General features: G+C 53.7%; 3 non-coding genes across 3 annotated transcripts; 1 reads left to right on the top strand and 2 right to left on the bottom strand.

Moving 5' to 3' along the window:
- Nucleotides 1-3,545: 3,545 nt before the first annotated feature.
- Nucleotides 3,546-3,618, bottom strand: TRNAK-CUU (transfer RNA lysine (anticodon CUU)). The gene has a single exon. It is a non-coding gene; the product is annotated as a tRNA-Lys (tRNA).
- A 3,315-nt stretch (nt 3,619-6,933) lies between these two features.
- TRNAK-CUU (transfer RNA lysine (anticodon CUU)) lies at nt 6,934-7,006 on the bottom strand. The gene has a single exon. It is a non-coding gene; the product is annotated as a tRNA-Lys (tRNA).
- A 207-nt stretch (nt 7,007-7,213) lies between these two features.
- TRNAP-AGG (transfer RNA proline (anticodon AGG)) lies at nt 7,214-7,285 on the top strand. Its single transcript has one exon. It is a non-coding gene; the product is annotated as a tRNA-Pro (tRNA).
- The last annotated feature ends 150 nt before the right edge of the window (nt 7,286-7,435 follow it).

Below are 7,435 nucleotides of genomic sequence, written 5' to 3' on the forward strand. Positions count from 1 at the left end.
GGGGCGGTGCTGGGGGGGCCTGGGATGAGGAGTCCCGGCCCCAGGGGAGCGGGCAGCCTCCCGCGAGAGGGGGGAGGGCGAGGGGCTTGGACAAGCCGGAGGCCCCTGAAGACCGAGCTCCGGCTGTGCGGGGACCCCAGGCCTCCGGCGGCCGCGGCGGCGGGGGCTGCGAACGGCGGCTGGCGAGCAGACGAGAGGAAGAGGCCTGGTCCCGTAGGACGGGGCTGTGCCCTCGAATCTCCCCAGGGGGAGGAAACGGGGAAGGAGGAGGTGTCCGACCCACGTTAAGCGCACAGGTCCGGGGGGCCAGCCCGGCCGCGGCGGGAGTCAGTGCCCCGAGCGGGCTCCGCCTCTCCCTTCTGGTCCTTAAGCCCCGCGGGGTGGGCGACGACCCCCTTGGGAACTTCCCGCACTTTGGGGCGAATTCTTTCCGTGAGAAAGGCCATCAAAGCAAGGTGAACAGTTTAGGACTGGTCGGTTTCGGTGGGATGCGGGACACGGGGGCCGTTGGAGAGTTAGGGACTCGGCGTTGGTGGGTTTGCATGTGAAAGGCCTGTTAGCGGGCGAAGTGTTTCCTGTCTCAGAATGAGCTAACCCTGGGTGGAGGGGTTTCTCCTCAGGCAGCACGGCCCCCAACATGTCAAACCATCATAAAATACAGAAAATAAAAACCATGATTAATACAGGTGTGAATTGTATCCACGCGGTTTTACAAACATTTATGAAGATCGCGTGACTTTTCTCTTTCATTCCGTCAATACGATTAACTACTTTGATATACTTACTTGAACATAAAACCAACCTTGCATTCCTGGGATAAATCCAGCTCAGCCCTTACTGCTCCTTTTTAAAAGAAGTAAGGACATCTGTGCTATGGGAATGATGGTCCTTTCTCCCTAGGAAATGCCTAGGTTGGCTAATTTGAGACGGAGGAAGGGGGGCCTTGGCCCCCAACTCAACCTTGGCTCTGCAAGTCTCAGAGGCCAAGTGACTCCCTAGTTCCGTTCCCCATGTGCTTCTGTGACACAGGGTCATGCGAGTTTGCTCCTTAGTGAGTTACAGGTAGAGACTATACCAGGCGGAGCTGTCGCACAGAGGGAACGTTATTTGTAGCAAGCAAGGAGATCGTGGGGAATAATTTCCAAAGCTGTTGACCCCACTCCAAAGTGCGGGTTAGTATTCAGATGAATATTCAGAAAGGGGAGTTTTGTCCTCAAAAGGAGAGGTGGGGGGCATAGGGTTGTGTCGGAGTACTTAAAAAATATGCCTATATACGTGTCGTAGGTTGTGCTGGTGAAGCTTGAGCTCCTCCTTGGGCGAAGAGTTTTAACATTATAATGGAGCAGACGCAGAGGGTCCATCTGCACATGTGTGCATCAGTGTGGACCTCAAACTGGTCTAGGCTGGCGGAGCTCGGCCTGCTGTGTGCCTCTAAGTGATAAAGTTAGCACTCTGGTGAAGAAAAAGGGGAGCCACTGGGGGGTGGTGACAGTTTTAACCTCATTAACCCTCTGGGGCACAGTTTTACAAAACCTGACCGCAGGTTTTCCATCAGGACCATGTAGCAAGGTGTCCCAGCCTCTGGACCACCTTTCTCCATCTCTTCACCCCGACCCTGGCCTCTCCTGGGAAATGTACCCAGCGCCACTCTAAAGCTCCTGAGATCTAAGTTTGAATCCTGCTCTAAGGTCATACCTTGGCTGGGGACGGCTCCATCAGGTATTTGAGAGGGACTGGGGATGCCACCTGGGTGGTGTGAGACAGAGAAACTAAAGGAAGCCCAGGAAAACTGCTTTTTCTTCTCCTTTTCCTGCTTCCGTTCCTGCTAGGTTCTACACCCCTACCTTACACACACCTTACAGCGACAGATAGTGTATGTCCTCCTTGTAAAGGTCAAGGGACTGCTGATTTTTTTGGAGTCTTCCAGCACAACAGATGACATCTAAGGAGTGATGGGGTGGGAGTCGTCATGAACACTGTCCAAGGCCACTGACTCATCAGGAGCCCTGGCTCCACAGCAGGGACTTATGGAGAACACGTAACCCCTCTCTGTGTTCCCGGATGCCTGAGAAGACACGGGCACCAAGCCAGCATCCTCAATAAAACCCCCAGCCCCCGAGCTAACACGAGACTCTTCTTTCCTTTCCAGGCCTCCTAGACATCGTCTGTAACTGCTCAATGTCTTCAACAAACTGCTCTCACTTCCTCTCCGCTCACGCTTGATTTCTACGCTGCATGAAGCCAAGGACCCTGTAAGGCTGGCTGGTCCCGAGGGAGCCCTCTGGGTCCAACTTGCATTAGTCAGCTACATTCACACACATGGAAACATCTGGATCTCCACAGCCCAGGTGCTATGGCAAGAGCCACCGCCCAAATGACAAGGAGGTTATGACTGAGCCAAATTTGTCTTCTAGAGACCTGATCTTTCTTTCAAAGGCAGCGGATCAAGAGTTCAGTGCTCTTTCCCCTGGGTTAGCTGGGGACTGTGGAGCAGAGTGGAGTGTGTTGTCCCTGTTGATCCAGCTTCAGATGAGCTTAGCCCCTCTCCCTTCTCTGAACATCCCAGCTGCCCAGCCGCCTTGGACACCAGCCACCCTGGGACTGGCTCTCCTGGGGTGGAGGAGGAAGTTCCAACACTTGTGCCACGGGGAGGGCTCAGGGTTTCTTCTCCCAGTTTAAGGATGAGCAGACAGACCACACCCCCCCCCCCCGGGGGCAAAACCTCCTGTCCCCACCCCCACCCCCAACGTGGACTCTGTTCTAGGACCCTGAGCATGAGGGCTGGTGTGGCACCTTTGCTTCCCGCCGCAGCCCCTCCCCTGTCTCTCCATCCCAACCCCACCTCCTGGTGTCCTGGAAAAGCCAGGCATTTATCCTTGGTCCCAGCTGGGAAGGACTCCCTCCGTCTGTGAGTGAAACTCAGGTTAATTTTCACAGGATTGAATTCCTTGCTCTTGTAAGGGAATTGAGAAGAGGGGAGAATTGCAGCCCGTGGATCTCCAATGAACTCAGAAGCCCAGGATCAGGAGGCTAGGGACCTCACTCCTTTATCTTTAATTCACATCTGCACCCACTCTGGGAAGGTCCAGGGAGTCAGATCCAAGGACCACGCCCCAGGGGTCCAGGCAACTGGGCAGCCTAGTCTCAAAAGAGTTAGGACACAGGCTCACCGGAAGGGGGCAGGAAGCATCTGAGCGTGCTGTGTGAGACCACCAAATTGCACGCGTGAATCCCCTGAGCTACGCTACTCCTACCACGTCTCCATGGGTTAGATACACACTTCAATCCCCACACCTAAATCCCCAAGTGCAAATACAACTCGTGTCCACAATCTCAGCGTAGAAGGGACTGGATTTAGAGGTCTTCCTGAGCAACTCTAATGCCTCACCTTCCCCCTGGACTCCCATCTTCTTGCAGTTCCGGATCCAGCACAGAGATTTGGCCTTTGGGCCCCTGAGGGTTGGACCCTGAAATATGAGTTGTGCTTACTGTTTGCCTAAACACCGCAAACCATTCATTACACTGGCGCAGGTTTGTAAAATGCACGCCCAACGTGGGGCTCGAACCCACGACCCTGAGATTAAGAGTCTCATGCTCTACCGACTGAGCTAGCCGGGCACGGTGACTACTGTCTCCCTCAGAGGGAACAGGAGGCAGTGCTGGGGCAAAAAGCCCTCCCCTCGCCACAGCCCCGCCCCTGTGACCAGTACTGCCTTCAATACGATTCCTCTGTTCAGCCGGAAACTGGCCGAGAACCTCAGAATTGAAAGCAGCGGGAGGGGAGGGAAGGCTAAAATTCAAGGACATGGGCAGGGATCGGGGACACTCTGACCCAAAGGGACAAACAGAAGGAGGCCCAGGAGCTCGGCAGCGCTGGGAAGCCGGTGCCACGCAGGCCCCGAGTCCCTGAAACACCACGGTCGCTCGGACCCCGGATCCAGCACGCAGGCCACGACAGTACCAAACCTCCTGAGGCCCATAGCTGGGGCTGGCGGGTAGGGAGGCGGGAACGCCCTAGTCTCGGGTTTGAGGCCCCCCTACCCCCCCCCCAAGGATCCCCCCTACGTGGTCCTGGAGGCTCGCCTGCCCCGCGGCAGCCCAGGGCAGATAGGAGGTCCTGGTGACAGAGGCTCTGAGGGGGAACTGACCTCTGGGACTCTAGAACCTACAGAGTCGAACTCACCCCTCTCTGGAAGGTGACCCGGTCCTCTCTCCTTGGGATGAGCATCTGGGATACTGTCACAGCCCAAGGAGAAGAAAGCCAGGGGACAGAATTAGCAACACAGGGCAGGGTTAGTTTGGTTTGTTGGTCTAGGGGTATGATTCTCACTTTGGGGGTGAGAGGTCCCAGGTTCAAATCCCCTCCAAGCCTGTGTTTCCTTCCTTCCTTCCTTCTGTCCTTCCTTCCTTCCTCCAGACGGTCAGGTTGTTGCCCAGGAGCAGGGACCCAGAGAGCCATCACCCCACATGACAGTGATGAAAAACCTTCCACCCTTCGGAACTGGCCTGGTCCTGCACTCACTCTCTGCTTAGACTGTCCCTGCGTCCTCTGCTGCGCCCAGCGCTGGGGGCCCCTTGGGGGGATTTGTCTGAAAACAAGATACAGAGTTAGCATCCCAGACTCCAGATATGAGGGCATACTCCTCCCTGGCCAAGGGAAACCGAGTCAGTGCCCTTTCTGAAGCAGGCAGTGTGGGGCCTGACTGTGATGTCTTTTCAGACCAAGACGGAGGGATCCCTCCGGCCGGCCTGGGGTCTTGAGCCCTCAGTGTTGGGGGTGGCTAAAAGTTTGGGTTGGGTCAAGGTACCACTCAGGCATTGACAGGACCTTCAAGTGGGACTGGGCTCAGGGTACAGACACTTCCAAAACAGTCACCACCCAAGGAGCCACCAGCATGTGTTCCCTGTGACACCAGCTGCTTCTGCTCCTAAAGCATGCGAAGTCTATACTCGGAGTGATGCCTTGGGCTTGGCTCTGCGATTCCCAAACTGCGCGTGGAGGCACATGTATAGTACGTACAAATTCCCAGGGATACTTAAAAGTTTTGAGGGAAACATCAATACTCAACATCCATCAGACACCGCAGTCTCTGAACACTGACTCTCAACTTTTGACAAAGCTCTATTTCTGCAACGTTGGATTTCCCACCATAACTGTGCGAGGAGTGCAAGAAAATCACTGTGGGATAGGAATGGTGAGTGGCAGTAACCAGTCTGATTCCAAGGTTGGAGAAGCCACCGTATAGGGCCCGCCAAGTGCACATATCCCAGTAAACTATAATTATTATGTAAAAAGAAGATAGGGGTATGTGGCTGGCTCAGCAGGTAGAGCAATTGACTCCCGACCTTGGGGTCATGAGTTAGAAAACTAAAAGGAATATAACATTCTTTGAAAAAAATAATAGTGTTTTATTTTTTTAATTTTTTAAATGTTTTTTATTTATTTCTAAGAGAGAGAGACAGCATGAACAAGGGAGGGTCAGAGAGAGAGGGAGACACAGAATCTGAAACAGGCTCCAGGCTCTGAGCTGTCAGCACAGAGCCCAACATGGAGCTTGAACCCACGAACTGTGAGATCATGACCTGAGCCGAAGTCGGACGCTTAACCGACTGAGCCACCCAGGCACCTCCAAAAATAATAGTGTTGAATGGTATCCCCCTAACACTAGGGCCTCCCAGAACCTCAGAAGGTAGGGTCTTTGCACATGTAATTAGTTAAAGTGAGATCATCCTGGAGTGGGGTGGGCCCTGACCCAATGACAGGGGTCTTATAAAGAGATCATATGATTATATCAGACACAGAGGCTCGTGGAGGGAAGAAAGCCATGCGAGAGTGGAGGCGCAGATGCAGTGATGAGTCTATAAGCCAAAGTTGGCCAGAGCCAGCAGCAGCTGGAAGAGGCAAGGAGGGGCTCTTCCCTGGAGCTTTTAAAGAGAGTGGGAAAGGTGGCCAGCTGGCACCTCGACTTTCGACTTCGGTCTCCGAAAGTGTGAGAAAATATATGTCTGTTGTTTTAAATCGCTCAGACTGTGGTAACTTCTTATGGTGCCACGGGAATGAATAGTGATACCGAGTTGGTAAGAATATTTTCCAAAAAGCGACAAAGGTGTATGGACCCAAGTACCTCATAAACTGAGTTTTCTTTTCCCCTAAGAACACCCAGAAGGATGACTGAGACTAGGAGCGCCCTGAAGGGAGGAATATGGGGTCTTCTGGCAAGAGTACCGGCCACAGGCCTGGGACCTGAAGATCCAAGGGTCCAGGGGAGGGGTGTCTCCCAGAATAACTTCGGTTCCAGCCCAAAAAAGAAAGAAAATCTGGTCCTATCAGACATTTAGCAGGCCTTTTCAAGAGCCTAAAGGGTTGCAAGAGAACAGAAGAAAATCGGCTGATGGGAACCATATGCCCCCTTCTCCCTCTTCCCCAAAATAGAACACAAAATGCCCCATCTCCACTTCCCTTTCATTGGGGAGAGTGGGGCGAAGGTGAGAGGCCACCAACCTCAGGGTGGGGGTGGGGGAGGGAAATTCTGTGCAGCCCCTCCTCAGGCACTGGGGTGGCCCTGATCCGGAGCCTCCTCCTGGGAGTCCCATTCAGGACCGAGAGAGTCACCCCCAAACCCACATAGACACCAGGCTCTGGGTTTGAATCCTGTGTCCCCAGTCTAATGTGGTAGCACAGATCATTCTCGGGTTACTAATCTAAGAAAAGATATAGCTATGTGTCTTCTTGGGCCCGTTTTCAAAAGCTGGCTGGCCGCCCCAAATAATTACATTGCTTCACACAAGCACAGAGCCGGGGTGAGGCACGGAAGCCTCAGCAGCAGGATCTGCCACCGGCCTAAGATTGTTTAAAGCCTCTTTAAATAGCTCATCTATGAAATACCTTCCTTGCTTGCCTCCCTTGTGGCCTCATTACCAGTCAAAACCACACGCCCAACGTGGGGCTCGAACCCACGACCCTGAGATTAAGAATCTCATGCTCTACCGACTGAGCTAGCCGGGCGAGGGCAAGAACAGGCTCTACCTACCTGCTACTCAAAGTATTCAAGGTAAGTACCACAAAAAGAGGCAAAAGTGCATCCTGCCTTGGAAGATGTGGTGTAGGCATGGCTGGCCACCACGAAGGAAAGAGACTGTAATTAACTAGGAGGTGGTTAACGAGGGCCTGAGCGTAACTAGAAATAAGTGGAAGTAAACGTCCCACGAGGGTGGCTCGTTGGTCTAGGGGTATGATTCTCGCTTAGGGTGCGAGAGGTCCCGGGTTCAAATCCCGGACGAGCCCTAACTTTTTTCTCCTTTCTCATTCCCCCAGAGCCCTGTTGAAGCTCTGGGTTCCCAGCCGAGACATCGTTCCTCGGGCCGGCTGTCCTGAGTGGAAGGGCCAGAGATCCTTAATCTCTGCTGAATGTGAGCTCCACACTGAATTTAGGGG

The sequence above is a fragment of the Crocuta crocuta genome, unplaced genomic scaffold (assembly GCF_008692635.1).
Source record: "Crocuta crocuta isolate KB4526 unplaced genomic scaffold, BGI_CrCroc_1.0 scaffold234, whole genome shotgun sequence".
NCBI lineage: Eukaryota > Metazoa > Chordata > Mammalia > Carnivora > Hyaenidae > Crocuta > Crocuta crocuta.